Source organism: Protopterus annectens, chromosome 4.part1, assembly GCF_019279795.1.
Source record: "Protopterus annectens isolate FY-2018-M chromosome 4.part1, PAN1.0, whole genome shotgun sequence".
NCBI lineage: Eukaryota > Metazoa > Chordata > Ceratodontiformes > Protopteridae > Protopterus > Protopterus annectens.
The window spans coordinates 794,135,766-794,152,649 of record NC_056734.1 but is presented as its reverse complement, the minus strand read 5'-3'; the positions used below and the strand labels follow the sequence as shown (position 1 = coordinate 794,152,649).

General features: G+C 41.6%; 1 protein-coding gene across 3 annotated transcripts in view; it reads left to right on the top strand.

The window, feature by feature from the left end:
* Positions 1–16,884, top strand: part of LOC122801057 (arylacetamide deacetylase-like) — a 523,400-nt gene that overhangs the window by 250,582 nt on the left and 255,934 nt on the right. The gene's annotated exons all lie outside the window — the stretch shown is intronic.

Genomic DNA, 16,884 nt, shown 5'->3' with positions numbered 1-16,884 from the left:
ACACACACACACACACACACACACACACACACACACACACACACACACAGTTGCCATGTCTGGGATTAGAACTCCTACCTAGCTAGCATGTTACACAACAGCATTACGCAATTATCACACATGCCACGGAGCTTATAGGGCTGGCTCTTGTCCAAAGGGGCATTTCAAGGTATCTGACATCTGCAAGCTTGCTAAAGTAGGGAATGGGAGGTGTAGTGACTGTAAAAAGCCTAAAAATCACTAACCTCCATGCACACACACAGAGTTTCACAATTGCCATGTCTGGGATTAGAACTCTTACCTAAGTACTATGTTACACTATAGCTTTACTCAGTTATTGCATGCGCCACAGAGCTTATAGGGCTGACCCGTATGCAAAGGGGTATTTCAAGGTGACTCACAGCAGGCTTGCTAAAGTAGGGCAATCTGAGGCATAATGACTGTGAATGGCCTCAAAATCATTAATCTTCACACACACACACACACACACACACACACACACACACACACACACACACACACACACACACACACACACACACACACACACACACACACACACACACACACACACACACACACACACACACACACACACACAGAGTTTCACAGTTGCCATGTTTAGGATTAGAGCTCCTACCTAACTAGTATGTGACACTATAGCATTATTCACTTGTCTTAAGCACCACAGAGTTTATGGGGCTGAAACATAGCCAGAGGGTTATTTCAAGGGGACTGACATCAGCATGAGTGCTAGCATGGGCAACGCAAAGTGCAGTGTGTGTGAATGGGCAATAAACCATTCCTCTGGAAACATACACACAACACTCAGTCACACACAACTTTACATTTAACAGGACTGGGTATACAAATGCTAGATGAATACTGATTTGTACTGTCATGTTACACAGTTATTACAAGCACCACCGACACTATAGGGCTGATGGCTACCAAAAGCAAATGTCTACAGTGATTGACATTGGCAGATCATGTGATATTGGCTAATTGGATGTGTGGTGGGTGGAACAGGCCTTATGATGGAAATCTCTCTGTCTCTGTCTCTCTTTTTCCCACATCTCTGTGTGTGTATGTTTGACCTATTACAGTGTGTTGGCCTTGGGTATGTTTGAGTATTCCTATCCAATGTGTGTGCAAAGCATGAATGGTGTGCAATGTGATGTGTGTGCACAGACATCTGTGACTGTCAGATATGTATAGTCCACTGTTGTTGTCAGACATGGGCTATATTTCTCTAAGTGTAGGAGCATGCCTGGTATGACCTTCTGTATTGAGTGTGTGAGTCCATTCCAGGTAGGTTATACTCCAGTCCAGGATTTTGTGTTCTGCACCTACAGCTAGCGACCTGTTTCTGCAGGATATCTGTAGATAGGATGACAATATGGAGTGACAATGGGTGAAAGATAGTGGGGTACTGTAACTATTGTGTCTGTGCTGCTTGTGTTACATGGTTGGTGTTAGCAGAGATATTCAGACATATGTACTGTTTTACACTGTGATGTATTATGTCATCAACTACTGACAGATATACTTATTTGCTCACAGTTATTGCCTGGGAAATACAAGATGAATGAAGCTGTGTCCAGTATTCTGGTATGCAGCCTACATATTCTTGCACACTCATGTCATTCTAGAGGGGTAGCTGCAGACACTTGCTGATGGGTCTGTGTAAATGGTTCAGCACTTTGGTACTGTGGTGGCTGAGGATCCTCTGATTGTACATTGATTGATGTAACGGAATGACCATATCCTGCTGTAGCCATACCTCTCAGCTGTACAGATTCACCCAGGTTACCCAGAGGCAGGGCTCATATAACTTGCCAGTTCCCCTTCACATTGTGGTTTACAAGCAGGTTTGTAGCCACACATTACTGGGTTTGTGGGCAGGGGTAGTATGGGCACACATCAGAGTTTCAGACTTCACACACCCCATGGCGTCCATGCTTCTACACCACCCCACTCTGTTATTCTATACCTTTCCTGACATGCTAGTGATATTTGATAAGTATCCCTATAGTTGTCCCTTTATCCCAGCAGTATTTAGTCCACAGTTCATCCATTAGGACATGGTGGGCATGCTACTGGGATATGTCAACATGGCCTTGCATTTCTGTTCTGTGGCCTGTGTTATGTTGTTAGTTGGGACCCCATGAGATAACATACATTGGTGGTACAGGTGAGGCACAGGCCTTTCACAGAGGACTGTAGGGCATTTCGTAGTGATGCAGGCCATCTGTAGCAGGCCAGTGCATTCTGTCACTCCTACAGTCCCTGGCTGCGAGCCACTGTATTTCCCTGGGGTGACAGGGTAAGTCTGCCAGGTGTTAATGGCAATAGTCCCCCTCCATATTAATCCATTATTCTCTATGCTGGCAGGATGCTGCTTACAGCTAGAGATACACCTGCATGGGACACTTCTTCAGCATGCTGCAATCAGTGGGTATTCCCATACAGAAGTCAGGGTCATACTGTACTCATTCCCAACAGCAGGGATATGAGCAGTGATAAACCTGTGGCTGATGGTAGGGTGAGCTGAGTGCATGTATGATATGTAAGTTTCTTGCAGATAACTCACAGATATACCTGGGACATTCCCCTTATGCTGCCTTCCGCAGGGATATAGGCAGTCTCTCATTACTTTATAACTGTGTCTTTTGTGGTCTACCAGTGAGTGGCCAGACTACATCAGTATTCCATACTACACAGACAACTAATGTACTGCTGGCCTGTATGTACAATTCCAAAGGTGTGTACAGTTGACAGTTAAATTTTATATACTCTGTCTAGGGTACTTCCACCTGTGTACTGTGTGTATGTCTGGGCCCACATTCATGGCATGTCCATCTTTCAGATAGTGAAAGATATTGACATCTAAACAGTGAGTATGGATGACTGCTGACTTGGGTCTTGCTGGGATACATTGTGGTTGGCACTGCATTTCTCAGAACATGCCCAGCCATCAAATGTACTGGCCATAGACCACCGTGACACAACTCTCCATGCCTACATGCTGACCACTTCCACACAAATATAATGCACAACAACCTAACACACAGACCCCTGCATATTGTACACATGCAACAATCTATCCTGTAAATTGGCCCTGCTCAGGTAGTCTGTGCTCCTCTGTTATTAAACCCACATGTGCATGTTACTGCATTTCTACATAGGATTGTGTGTGTGTGTGGGGGCACACCTGCCAACTGTAAACATTTGCTATGACTGTACTGGTATTTCAGGTACTCTGTTAGCTTCCACTTCATTTTGTATTCTGACCTATCATGCAGACTAGAGGCATATCAGTAGAGTGCAGATCTTAGGTTTTATTGACCTATATTTCAGTTTCAGACTTCTTACCCTTCAGAACTAACATACAACTGCCAGACCTGTTGTAGTCTGTCTGTGTAGATCTAGAGGGGGGCTGTTCTCCATTGCCATCAATCGGAGGCCTTAGCACAGCCTTTCTTTACGGTCTATACCTGTCCTGCTGGCTGACACTGTTGTTGGGTATGTGAACCTCATTGACATGCATGTGTGTATCCTATGGACACACATTTGGGCCACCACATGTACTGCAGTGGGATTTGTCACCTTGTCTAGTACTGCCTACTTTGTTGACACCAGTATTTGTTATGGACTCCATGCTGCCCATATAGGTGTCCACTATCTGCTGCCATCTCATTCAGCCACCCGATTCCCTTGCATGCTTACATCCATGCCATAGATACAACTAGCAGAATATACTATTCCATTCAGCAATTGATAGGAAGAGTGACTTACCTTGTTGCTGTGCCATTATTGAGGATGGAGCTGGAGGGCTGACTATGTCGGATGCACACAGTATGCAACACATACATGGTAAAGCACAGGTAGTGTCATGTTTGGCAACCCTTTTACTGTATGTGCGAGTCAGAGAGAAATGTCATTCCCTGGGTCCCTACCATGTTAGTGTATGTGCTATGAAATGAACATGAGACCAATGACTGGTTTCAGAACCATGGCCTTAAGCTCAATGCCAAAAACTGTGTCTTCATCCCCTTTGGGAAAAAACAAGTTCCCTTGAATTACCACATTGATGGTAGTCCACTGAACGCCAAAGGCGTTATAAGAGATCTGGGAACACAGGTTGGCAGCAACCTCTCTTTTGACCACCACATTGTCACTGTGGTCAGAAAGTCCTTCTATGTGGCACATTTCATTACAAAGGGTTTTGCATCCAGGAAGAGAGAGGTCATTGTCTCCCTCTACTCTTTCCTCATTAGGCCAATCATCGAGTATAACACCCCATTTGGCATGTACCTCACTAGACACCTGTAACAACTGGAGAGACCACAAAAGTACCTCACAAAGAGGATCCTAGGCTTTAAACACTTGCCCTATATGGACAGACTCAAAAACTCCAACTATTCTCTGTCTCATATTACCTACTTAGAGGTGATCTCTGCTTGACTTACAAAGCCATGTCTGACCCAGCTCTGTTAGAAATGCTACATCTAAAGAAATCCCAGTCCCTCAGCACCACACAGTCCAGAGACCTCAACCTCATTACCACAATCAACAGAAAATGCTGGAGGGACAGGTTCATAACCCAGAGACTGCCCATGCTATGGAATAGACTTCCCATACATGTCAAGCAGAGCACATCACTGGCCCTCTTCAAGGGAAATCTTGATGAGTGGATGGGAAATAGAAAATTCACTCCGGGGATCACTCCAGTGGCTCTTCTCGACAAAGGCACTAGGAACTAAGTTTAGGTGGCACGATGCCAGGCTAGTTCTATGGGCTAGGCTTGTAAAGGCTCCAGGGTCATTACCCTAGTACACACCTATGAACCTATGTGTTGCCTCTTTGCCCAAGCCTGGGCATACTGGGCATGCCTCCTTCTGCCTATATGGGCAGGCTCAGGTTGTTCCTCCTCTGAGTCACTCTGTGCCTGTGCTGGCCTTGACAATGGTAGGGGGCTGTGTGGCCCTGGCCCATGCTGTTCCTGCTGCAGCTGTTTCTGCAGGATCATATTGTGTAGCATGGCACATACAATGTTAATTTGTGTACATGTAGCTGGAGAGTACTGCAAGGCTCCACTGGATATGCCTAGGCACCGGAACCGTGACTTGAGCATCCCAAACACATGCTCTGTTATGATTCTGGTCTGTGTATGTGCCTCATTATGGAATTCTTGTTCAGGTGTGTGTGCATTTCTGATGGGTGTCATCAGCTACGGCTCCAGTGCGTAATTAGCATCCCCCACTAAGTAGCCATATGGGAAGCCTCCACTGGCAAATCTCTGGTACAGCTGTGTCATATGCCAGATGTGGGAGTCGTGATAGCTTCCAGGGCTGCCAGTACACACATTCATGATAATGGCCTGGGCATCGCACATGACCTGGAAGTTGATGGAGGGGAAGCCCTTACGATTTATGTAGACCCTACACCACTCACCGGGTGGTGCTTTGATGTGTATGTGCATGCAGTCTATAGCACCCACTACCTCAGGGTATTCTGCAATTTAGTGGAAGAGATGCATATTGCTGATCAACACCTCATGGGTGTTGAGGAAATATATGTGCTCACTGACATGTGCTGACATGGCATCCAGGAACTGGTGGAGTACCCTGGATTCTGATGTTTGTGAGATCCCCATGATATCCCCAGTTGGCCTTTGGAAGGTACCTGCAGCTTGTATTCTTAAGCCTACACATACATTTTTATCCCACTGGGAGGGTTTCCCCTCTGTTGGTTCTGTGCGTGAGGTGTGGCTGGCACAGCTCAACAGTTTGCTGTAGGAGGTCCCTGTCCACCCTATAGCACTCCACTATCTCCAGCTCATGTAGCCCCTGGTAGGTTACACTGGGTCTGTACACTCTTCTCCTTCTCCTCACTGTGGGTTGGTCATCAGTATTCTCATCCTCACCACCCTCAGCCTCTTCCACATTTTAATGTGTGAGAGCAACAGCAGCCCCTATTATTTTGTTAGTTTTGTCAGGTAAAATTTCCCCGTCTGTGTACACCGGTGGTGTAGATTTTGTGGAAAAAAACAGAGTGAAAAGTGTTTGCATAGTTTATAGCAGTGAGCTGTGCTAGTCTGAGCTGCGGCCTGTGTAATTGGCTGATTCTGATACATTTCACCAGCCAGCTATGCTAGTTCTCCTTTATTGCCTTCCTACTGCTTTTTTCCCTTCCCATTTCATTCCCATTGAACCCCAAGGTGCACTGCGCATACCCAGTGCTCAGATGTGAACAGAGCTGCTATTTCCCTTTTTTTTTTTTTTTTTTTTTTTTTGTTTTTGTTTAAAACCTGGTGCGCACCCATTTAGGTAATGTAAACACTGCTAGGCAGCCTCAGACACACACCCCTTCCTTAGCTGTGCTTACTTAAGGGCAAACATGAGCCACAGAGCTCCAATAAGCTTACAGCATGCATGACAGTCCCCCTTATGACGTCATCTACCTTTTATGCTTATACCATGGTGTTGCTGCACCTACACGGTTGGGTCCAAGCCAACACTGAGGGGGAATCTGTGATTCAGTATCAATCCCCTCATTTGCATAAAACTGACTGCTAATGCATGGTTACAAAACTGACACTCAGCCTTTCCCCTTAGCAACTACTGTTCCATGGTATTGTTGTCTACTGCATGCCATTGACTATTATGGCAGAATGCTGATTTGGGTTTAAAAGCTTATTTCCAACTTTTTCCTTATTTTCAGGCAGATCCTGTTTGTGAAATCGGCCAAAAAAAAAGTTATTTTTTATAATTTTGCAACTATTTCCCATGCCAATGGCCATATATTTCGCCATTGGCATGCCTACTTCATTGAATACATGCTTTCTTTCAAGCTGTCATGACCCGTTTTGTAATTTGCAGAAATGTATTCAGTTAGTAACCGAATGCATTTCTGCAGGTTACACTATTTCTGCCCAAATGCCTGCCTGCTTCCTGGATTGCTAATTCACCTCATTTGCATGGTTTTCACCAGCAAATGGGGTAATTAGCATACAGGAGCTGTGTCCATGCAGGAATAATGTAGGAGCACTTGTGCATGTCCCAGGAGCTCATTCCTGGATCACTCATCGGCCATATTACATGCAGCAGCTCTTGCAATATTCCTGCATGCTGTGTAGAGCTTGCTGAATCCCGGAGAATGTCTTTGAAGAGAAATGCTCAAGACAGATGGACTAATACAAAAAGAACTATGACTACAGAAATCTCAGGTCTCAGACAGTGAACATTTTCTTGATGTTGATGGAAGAGTACAGGAAGGAGATAGTAATAATGACGTCTCATTAAAACAAAATACAGCACTCTAGAATAAACTAGAATATCTAGAAAACAGATCTTGTAGAAATAACTTGAGGATTTTTGGTTTGCTAGAAAACATAGAAGGCAACGATATGGTGAGTTTTTTAACTTCATCGTTGCCATCTATTTTAGACCTTCCTGAAGCCCTTTCCTTTGGAATTGAAAGGGCACACAGATCACTTGTCACATCTTTAAAAAAAATTCACCTAGATCATTAATAGTGAAATTTATGTCTACACAAGATAAAGAATTAGTATTAAAAACTGCTTGGGCCAAATCACCCATAAAAATAAAAGAATGTATTGTACACTTTGACAATGATTATTCAAATGCTGTCATTTCTAAAAGGAAAGTTTTTCAACCTCTAATTAAAGAACTAAAGAAAAGTCAGATAAAGGTGCACCTCTTATTCCCAGCCAGACTTAAACTATTAATTATTGATGGCATAAAAATATTTGATGCCTTAGATTCTGCAGTAGCATTTGTAAAAGCAAACAAAATATTAGATAAACTAGAGGATATGGAATAGTCAAACATCTCCCTGAAAAGAATTGCAGAAAGCAGCAGTTGGAAATCAGCTGAAAAAAAGAAGAAACTAAAAGATAAATTACTGTCTTTACCCAGCAACATGTATTCATTTTTTATCCTTTACTACGTCATCTCTATTTATCTGTCCTAATGAAGTACTTAGGATTTGTTAAGAAGATATATTTTGGACTCCTGAATTTTGTACTGATGGATGTGAAAAGGATATGCATGGGATCTTGCATGTTTGTGTCTCTGGACTGCATAGTGTGTTAGGATAACTATTTAAAGGTAACTTAACTTAAACCAGATTAACTCTGTGCTCTTTTTGTGTGTACAGGCTCTCAGACCAATTGTTCCCTTGGTTTGGTACTTTTTTTGTGTGTGTGTGTGTGTGTGTGTGTGTGTGTGTGTGTGTGTGTGTGTGTGTGTGTGTGTGTGTGTGTGTGTGTGTGTGTTCTGCACTTTGTTTATTATTTGGTCATTTTGGTTTTGTTTGGATATGAATAGCTGCCTCGTTTGGCTTTATTAGCCCTAAATCAATGGTTCTCATAGACTTCTTCATATCTCTGTATTCAAAAGTCAGCTTTGAGCTCACGAGCCACCTTTAAACATGTGAAGCTCCCTCCAGGACATTTCCCACTAAATAACTATCCTTTTTAGCCTTCAAGGAACAAGTCTTGAGCCTTTCCAGTGCTGTCTGCTTCTCCAGGCTCTAGCGATCACCGTATCATTAACTGGAAGAGGAAATCTAACCTTTGACCTCATCATAAAGGAACTGGCTGGAATACTGAAATGCTAAGAGCATAACTTTCTGTATGGCTGCAGACTTCCTCAAAAGAAAATAGCAACAGAATTAAATTAAATATGACCATATTTTTGAATTCACAGCAGGAGAATGTATTACATTGTACTATTTCATGGGATTTCATTGCTGAATGGCTCCTGTCACAAAATTCAGGTAAGGAGTAAATATGCAGTTTGAAATAGATGTGTTTTGAGGTAGCCTTTGACTGCTGGAATAGCAATTATACTGTTAAGTTTTTTTTTAACTGTTTTCAGCTGAGTTTTTTTTATAAATCAGTAGTCATAGTGAATCAGTGGTTCCTTGCATCTGTCAGACATATTTCTTATGTGCCATTGAGTGCAAGTCTGTTAATTAAATAGTACAGCTACAAACTCATTACAGTCCTAATTCCAATGAGAATCTCATAGTGTTGGAAGGAGATGTTCTTCGTGTTTCACTGTTGCAGTCATTACATTTGGGTAATCTGCTGGCAGGTTGCCCTCACTCGGCCTGATTAACAAAGTTTTGGGTCCTGCATCAGTTGCTGTCCCTTCTTCCATGATGTCAGGTCATCAGGGGTATAAAACATGCAGCCAATGCCATTACATCAGTCTTTCTTGCCGTGCGGTGCCCGAAGCAGAAGCAGTTTGCAAGTGCCGATCGTCGAACTCCTGAAATTTTCATTTTCGAGTTTCAGATCCGAAGTCTTCAACTAAAAAGCTAAGTACCCCGTTGGGGAAACTTTTTCTTGCCCCTTACCGATGTCAGTAAAAGTTAATAATTGCATTACTTGTGGGAAGCAAATACCTCATAAGGATTTTCATTTGTACTGTATTCCTTGCCTAGGCCCTGACCATAATGTACCTTGCTGTCGGTTTTGTGCTTTATTTAATCAACGCACTATCAAACGTCAGTACATTTTTGCTTCTGAATATTTTGGCTCACGCTTTAATTATCCAGAAATGACGTTGGTTAGCAATCCAACTACCGGAATACCTAAAAACACAATGAAAAAGACAGAGACAGGCTGTTGAGGTCCAAAACTGCCAACAACACTTCTCCTAAACCAGTCGCCAGTTCGCCGGAACTCAGTGAGGTACTTTCGCAGCCCCTGATACCTGCTACTTCTGATTCGCAGGCCTCTACTGAGACCCATTCAGAGTCCGGTATGCCGCAAGATGCTTCAATTGTGGAACCCGCAGATGTCTCTACCTTGGATGCGTCCAGAGCCGCTGTGCAGGCACCGGCTTCTGAGGGTGTTTTCATGCCTACAGATTTGTATATTAGACCAATGCCATCTTCGAAACTAAGGCCGAAATCTCAACCTATGCCTAAAAAAACTGATGCCTGGGTCACATGTGCAGGCCCCTATGCCTAAAAAACAAATGATCAAAATGGCTGAAGATTTAATTACTCTGATCAGGGGTAGCCAACCCCTCCTACTTCTAAGAGGCCTAGGCAAGACATTGATTATGAATCTTCTGAACAGGATTCTATTTCTTCTGACTCTTCTAATGAACAGGAATTGTCTATACCTACTTATGAGGACTCTGATGCAGAAGATTCTATTCCTTCTTTTTCTCCCCCTGAGGATTTTTCTTTTGGGGAAACTTTACATACCTTAAGGGAACATTTCCACTGGGTAAGTCAGGATTTCTCTGAATCTAAAAAGAGACCTAGGGATTTTCCTCTTCTTCCTCAGCATAGGCCTTTGGCCATACCTCCTGTTCTAGACATTGTTGATGATATTTTTTCAGAATCTAGTATGGCTCCTGATTCTCTGCCTCTGGCTCCTTGTAAGCCAGACAGATACTACAGGGTTCCTGACTCCCACAAATTCCTTTTCAAAAATCCTGTTGCAGATCCTGAAACCATTTCTCAGGGCCCCAAGGGCATTAAGGCTTCTACAGCTAAAAATTCTACCCCTTTTGATAGATATTCCAGGGTGCTGGATAGATGGGGTAAAAAGGTTTACACTTCTTCAACCTTGGCAATCAGGGCTTTAAACTGTCAATTTCATATGCTAAAATATCAACAGCATATCATGGGACTGCTTAAACAGAAAATGATGTTAATTTCTGATTGTGTGGAAAACAAAGATTTACAGGATTTATTGCATTCAGCTGAACAAGTTGGAAAACATACCTTGCAATGTGGTTTTGATTTTTTGGAGGCCTTTTGCAGGGCTGCTGTAACTGGGTCTGTGCTAAGAAGGCATGCTTGGCTCAAAGAGCAAAATCTAGCTGATCATGTTAAAGCAAAATTGTTGGATGCTCCTTTACAACAGGACCGTCTCTTTGGTAATAAGGCTGAAGAAGTTTTAAAAAAGATGAAAGATAAAGCTAAATCTATGCAAACTGTGAAAGATTTCTTACAAGTGCAACCTCCAAAATTTAGTAGGCATTGGCCTCCTAAGAACTGGTCCTTTCCAGTTCCTTCGAGAGCCACTCAAGTCAAACCCAGACATTCCAAAGTCTCCAGGTTTCAGTCACGAGGGACTTTCAGAACAAAACAATGGGGTGCCTCCTCTTCCAAATCTGGAAACAACAAGACACATCCCTATGGTAAGCAGTCTCAATGACTTCCCTTTACACTTATCAAGCACTTACCTTTTAGCCGCCCCTTTGAGGGGAAAACTGGCTTTTCATGCAAGAAATTGGCAACTTATAACCCAGGACAAATGGGTTTTAAATATAGTATCCCAGGGATACAGATTTCATTTCCACATGTTGCCAATTCCAAACGGATGGCCAGACTTACCCCCAAATCAGTGGGCAGAGGCCCAGCAACAAGTACTTTCTCTCATGAGCATGGGGGCTATTCAACCAGTACTAGAAGAGGAAAAGGGACAAGGTTTCTATTCAAGACTTTTCCTGGTACCCAGAAAAGACAAATCATGGTGTCCAATCCTGGACTTATCTACTCTAAATACCTTTCTGGATATTCCAAAATTCAAGATGCTGACTCTTCACCAGTTACTTCCTATGCTAGGCAAAGATGCCTGTTTGGCAACTCTAGACTTAAAAGAGGCTTACCTGCATATCTCAATCAGGGGATCTTGCAGACGATACCTCCGCTTCAAAGCAGTCTACTTGCATTACCGGTTCTCTGTACTGCCCTTTGGCTTATCTACTGCACTCAGCGTCTTTACAAAGTGCCTGGCTCCAGTAATTGCATTTTGCAGGCAAAGAATATTCAACTATATCCATACCTGGATGATTGTCTAATTCAGGCAGAAAACAAGGACACTCTTCTAAACCATCTGGCATTTGTAAAAAAGGGTTCTAACTTGTCTAGGGTACACTATAAATGAAAAGAAATCGCAACTGGTACCCTCTCAAAAAATTGCAACTGCCCAGATGGCTTTCCTTATGCCAGAGAAGCAACTTCAAACGGGTGGCCACAAAAACCCTGCTTTCTGCAAGGCAAATACTGCAAGCCTTGGGATTCATGGCCTCCTGCATTCTTCTAATTCCATATGCAAGACTGCATATGAGGAAACTTCAGTGGTACTTAAAAAGTCTATGGAGTCAAGCATTGTCACAGCCTGGAAGCAATGATTCCTATCATACCTTGCCTGCAACTAGAGTTCCTATGGTGGGCAGAGGCCTGCCACCAAAATTAGGGACTGCCATTCACACCACCCCCTGCAGCCCAAACCCTAACTACAGATGCACAAGACTATGCTTGGGGGGAACATCTGGCAGGGAAGTGCATTCAGGGCAAATGGAGCCCAAATCAAATGCACCTTGATATCAATCAAAAAGAAATGCTAGCTGTACAGAATGCACTGACAGACTTTAAGGACTACCTTCTTCCAGGACAATTAATGATAAAGACAGACAACACCACGGTTATGTAGTACTTGAACAAGCAGGGGAGGTACACACTTCTACCCCCTTTGCAGACTAGCCATGGCATTGTGGAACACGGCCTTGACCTATCAAGTACAACTACAAGCTCAATTCCTGCCAGGAAAGCTGAATACTCTGGCAGATGAACTAAGCAGAAATCTCATGGACGCACATGAATGGAAACTGGAACCACGGATTTTTCAACACGTTGATATGCAAATGGGGGAGCCCAGACATAGATCTTTTTGCCTCACCCCAGAACTATCAGTTGGACAAATTTTGCACAAGAACTCATCACAAAAAAGCCTGGAAAGTGGATGCTCTATCCTTCAGCTGGAAAAACCTATCAGTCTATGCCTTTCCCCCTCTGCCTCTGCTCTCCAATGTTCTACTAAAGGTCAAACAGGATAAACCAAAAATGATTTTGATTGCCCCAGACTAGCCTCACCAACACTGGTACCCACTCCTGCGCAATGTGTCACACCTTCCACCGTGGCATCTGCCTCAGACACCTTACTTACTTTATCAGCAGAACAACCAAATTCTGCACACTCAGCTCCAAACTTTATATCTTGCAGCATGTCTAATCACTTAAACTCACCCTTAGCATCCCTCAGCAAACCTGTGATGGATGTCATTTTGGAGGCGAGAAGGCCTAGTACTAGAAAGTTGTATGCTGACAAATGGAACAGATTCTGTGCCTGGAATCAATCTCAAGGGATAAGCACAGCAGTGCCCAACATTCCTCAGATTTTACAATAATTAAGTGAGATGCTTCATAAGGGCCTGCCTTTTTCTTCCATAAAAATCCATGCCTCAGCCATTTCAGCTCATTACAACACAGAACCTCCCCTCTTCTCTCATCCTCTGCTAAAGCAGTATCTCAGAGAGGCCAAAAACTTAAGACCACCCAGGAGATCTCCAATCCCTGCCTGGGACCTCAATTTTGTATTGGAAAAGCTCACTCTCCCTCCTTTGGAGCCAGCTGCTACTGCAGACTTAAAATTTCTCTCCTGGAAAACAGCTTTCCTTTTAGCAGTCACTTCAGCTAGAAGGATTTCTGAATTACAGGCTCTTATGGTAGTGGAGCCTTTCATAATTTTTCATGCGGACAGGGTATCTTTCAGGAACAATCCATGCTTCATGCCTAAGGTGGTATCCAGTGTGGCTCTTAATCAGACCATTCATTTGCCAACTTTCTTTCACAATCCACAGAACAAGGGGGAGCAGATTCTGCATTCATTGGATGTACACAGACAACTTAGATTTTACTTAAGCAAAACAAAATCTCAAAGAAAATCTGAACAACTGCTGGTGGCATTTGCTGCAGGGGCAGAGGGAAAGGCTATTTCAAAGCAAATCATTTCCAAATGGATAAGCCATTGTATTTGTTTCTGCTATACGCACCATGGAAAAACTATCCCCCAGGGGATCAGATCCCATTCCACCAGGGCTGCATCTACTTCTGCAGCCTTTCTCAGAGGTGTTCCTACCAGGGACATTCTAAAATCTGCTACCTGTAGCTCAGTTCATATGTTCACCAAACATTATCATTTACCACTTTTCTCTAAATCCAGAGCTGGCTTTGCCACTGCTGTCCTGCAGGGCCTTATAGTTGATACTAATGCTGTATAATTCCCTCCACCCAACCGTTGCTTTGGGAATCTACCCAAATGTAAAGACTGCAACAGTGAATACAGTCGAACATCTACATTTATGGTAAGTGTACACAATTGTACTTTCTTTCAGATGTATTAGCAAACAAATGTTATATAAGATTGTACTCATTTGTTCTTTAATTTTCATCCCAGTTTAATCATGTGTGGGGACGCACAGATGATTACTATTTTTTTTTAAGGAGGAAGGGAGGAAAGGAAAGGGATAGAAGAAGGAGAGTAAAAAAGGAAAGGAGAGTGAGGAAAAGGGGTGGAAAAAGAAAGGAAAAAAAAAAAGAAAACAATATATAGTGGATGCAAGAAAATAGGTATTATTATTATTAGATGTGATTCATCTCAATACCATTTTAGCAATATTAGAGCTAGTGGGTTAGTACTCTCTGGTGTAAGAGTTATTGTGCTGCCTTCCTAATTGATAATGGAGATCTGGTGGCATATGACACAATAATTATAATGAATGTTATGTATCAGTAAAAGTTAGGTCAGTGCAATAGGTGTATTCAGCAATGGGCAGATTCTACTGACAATGATTATGAAATATCATTGGTGTGTCACAGGCTTCAGCGATATAAGAACTGAGTGCTCTAGAATACATAATTTTTCACACTCTTTAACACAAATATACAAACAATATGCATATTTACTGCGGCTATGTATTGTTAATATACTGTCCTTCCAACAAATTATGATCCCTTCACCACTATCTGACCAGGTATACATGAGTTGCTTATACTTAACTATTTTATGATACTAAACACAACTGGGCATTGAATAACCATGTATACATGCAAATTACAATCCAGGAACACTCTCATATCTCACTACATATAGTAAAACAGTATCTAATGTGGGACTTTCGTTGAAGGATGCGGCATGGCTGAATTGACAGTAAGTTGTAACTCAAAGGTAAATAAAATAAAGTCATTAAAACAGGTGCACCATTCAACAGAATATTAATATATGTGCATTTCATTATGTAACTCAGATAAGGCACTATATAGCAAGGATGTCATATGAATAGGCACATAAAAATTAAAATGATCAGAAAATTTGTAGAAGTATAGATCTCATAGTGATAGACACTATAGCAATCTGTATAAAAAGACAAAGGCAGGAGGACAGGTAGAATATATGCAGTCACTATTTCTAGATGAGATGTATGTATTATTACAAATATTTGTTCTTATTTTATTACACACTACTGATTGATTAGCTTTGAACACTAAGCTTTGGATGCAAACAACTACAGCTTGTTATCTCTGGTCTTGTTGATTAAATGCCACGGAGCGCCAATAAGTGATCCAACACCTTTGGTTTGCTAAAATTCAGCAATAAGGCCAAACCAGTCCAAATAGTCAAAAAGAAATACTTGCAATAAAAATGTATAAATAATCCACAGTGATATTTTCTTCAGTCTTGAATATAATGAAACAATTCTCCATCAGTGCCAAAAAGATGAATGTTCCCCAAGAAAACAACACACGAGTGCAGGCTGAAAACTAATTTATTAGCGTAACGTCAATAAAAACTGCTTGTACCTCTCCACACAATTCCGAGGTGAAGCAGATGCAACACTGAAGTGCGTACTGATAAACAAATGAAATAAAATAATAAAACTAAACCTACATTGCACAATAAATTAAAAAATGCATTTTAAAAAAATATATTAGATGCGTTGTAAAATAACACAGACAAGATTTATGGTTAAGCACTTTTACCCAAACCTCTTGGGCTTCTTCAGAACATCTCCATTGTGAGTTGTTCGTCTTTTAAAACATCACTGGCGCCAAAATCTAACTGCCAAAATTTAAAGCAACAATGTATCCTAGTGTATCCCTTGTAATTAATATACAACAAAGTAAACAAAACTGTCTGTACATTTTGCTCATTTGTATATCCATTGCAGAGACCTGTGTTATATTAATTACTGTATAACAATGCTAAACTAAACCATTTTGCATACACTAACAAAAAGAAAACATTCATAAATAATATTTTCAAGAGTCATGACGTGACCGCTGTAAAACTAGATATAATTCATGTATAAAGCAGTCCGTCTGCCAATTGTGCAAGCCTAAATTTAGTAACCCCAAAAATAGTGCATACTGTAAATCCTACAATAAAAGTTAATAAAAACTATATATAATAAAAATTGTATATAAAACTGTATGTAACAGACTATATATAAAACTTGTTGTTATTACTAAAATACTATATATCTGAAACACAGCTGTATTACATTAAGATTGTTGTGGTCCACTTACTGCATACTCCATCCACTGTGTCGTAAATGGATCGCTCAAAAATAAAATGTGACTAGTCATTCCACAAATACAAACTGCAGAATAGGTGAGCTGAGCAATTCTCAACAATGTCATATCTGAATAATAACATAACAATGATAATTGTATATATATTGTCAACTACACTTGCGACCCAGTGTCTAATAACTGAAATACAAACTATGTATTTTATACTAAATAACTATGTTAGCCTCAAGAATTGCCTTTATTGAAATATTATTGTTAAGTCCTGGTGGAGTGGTGGCATCAGTGTATATTTGCCACCATGATTCACGATAATTTAAAACTTTTTTAATATCTCTACATCTGGGATCTTTTTTAACCATATCCAGCAACCCAAATTTAAAATGATGTTCATCACCATTGATGTCTATATGTTTGAAAAGTGCACTCCTTTCATCCTTTTTCCTTATGTTGTAA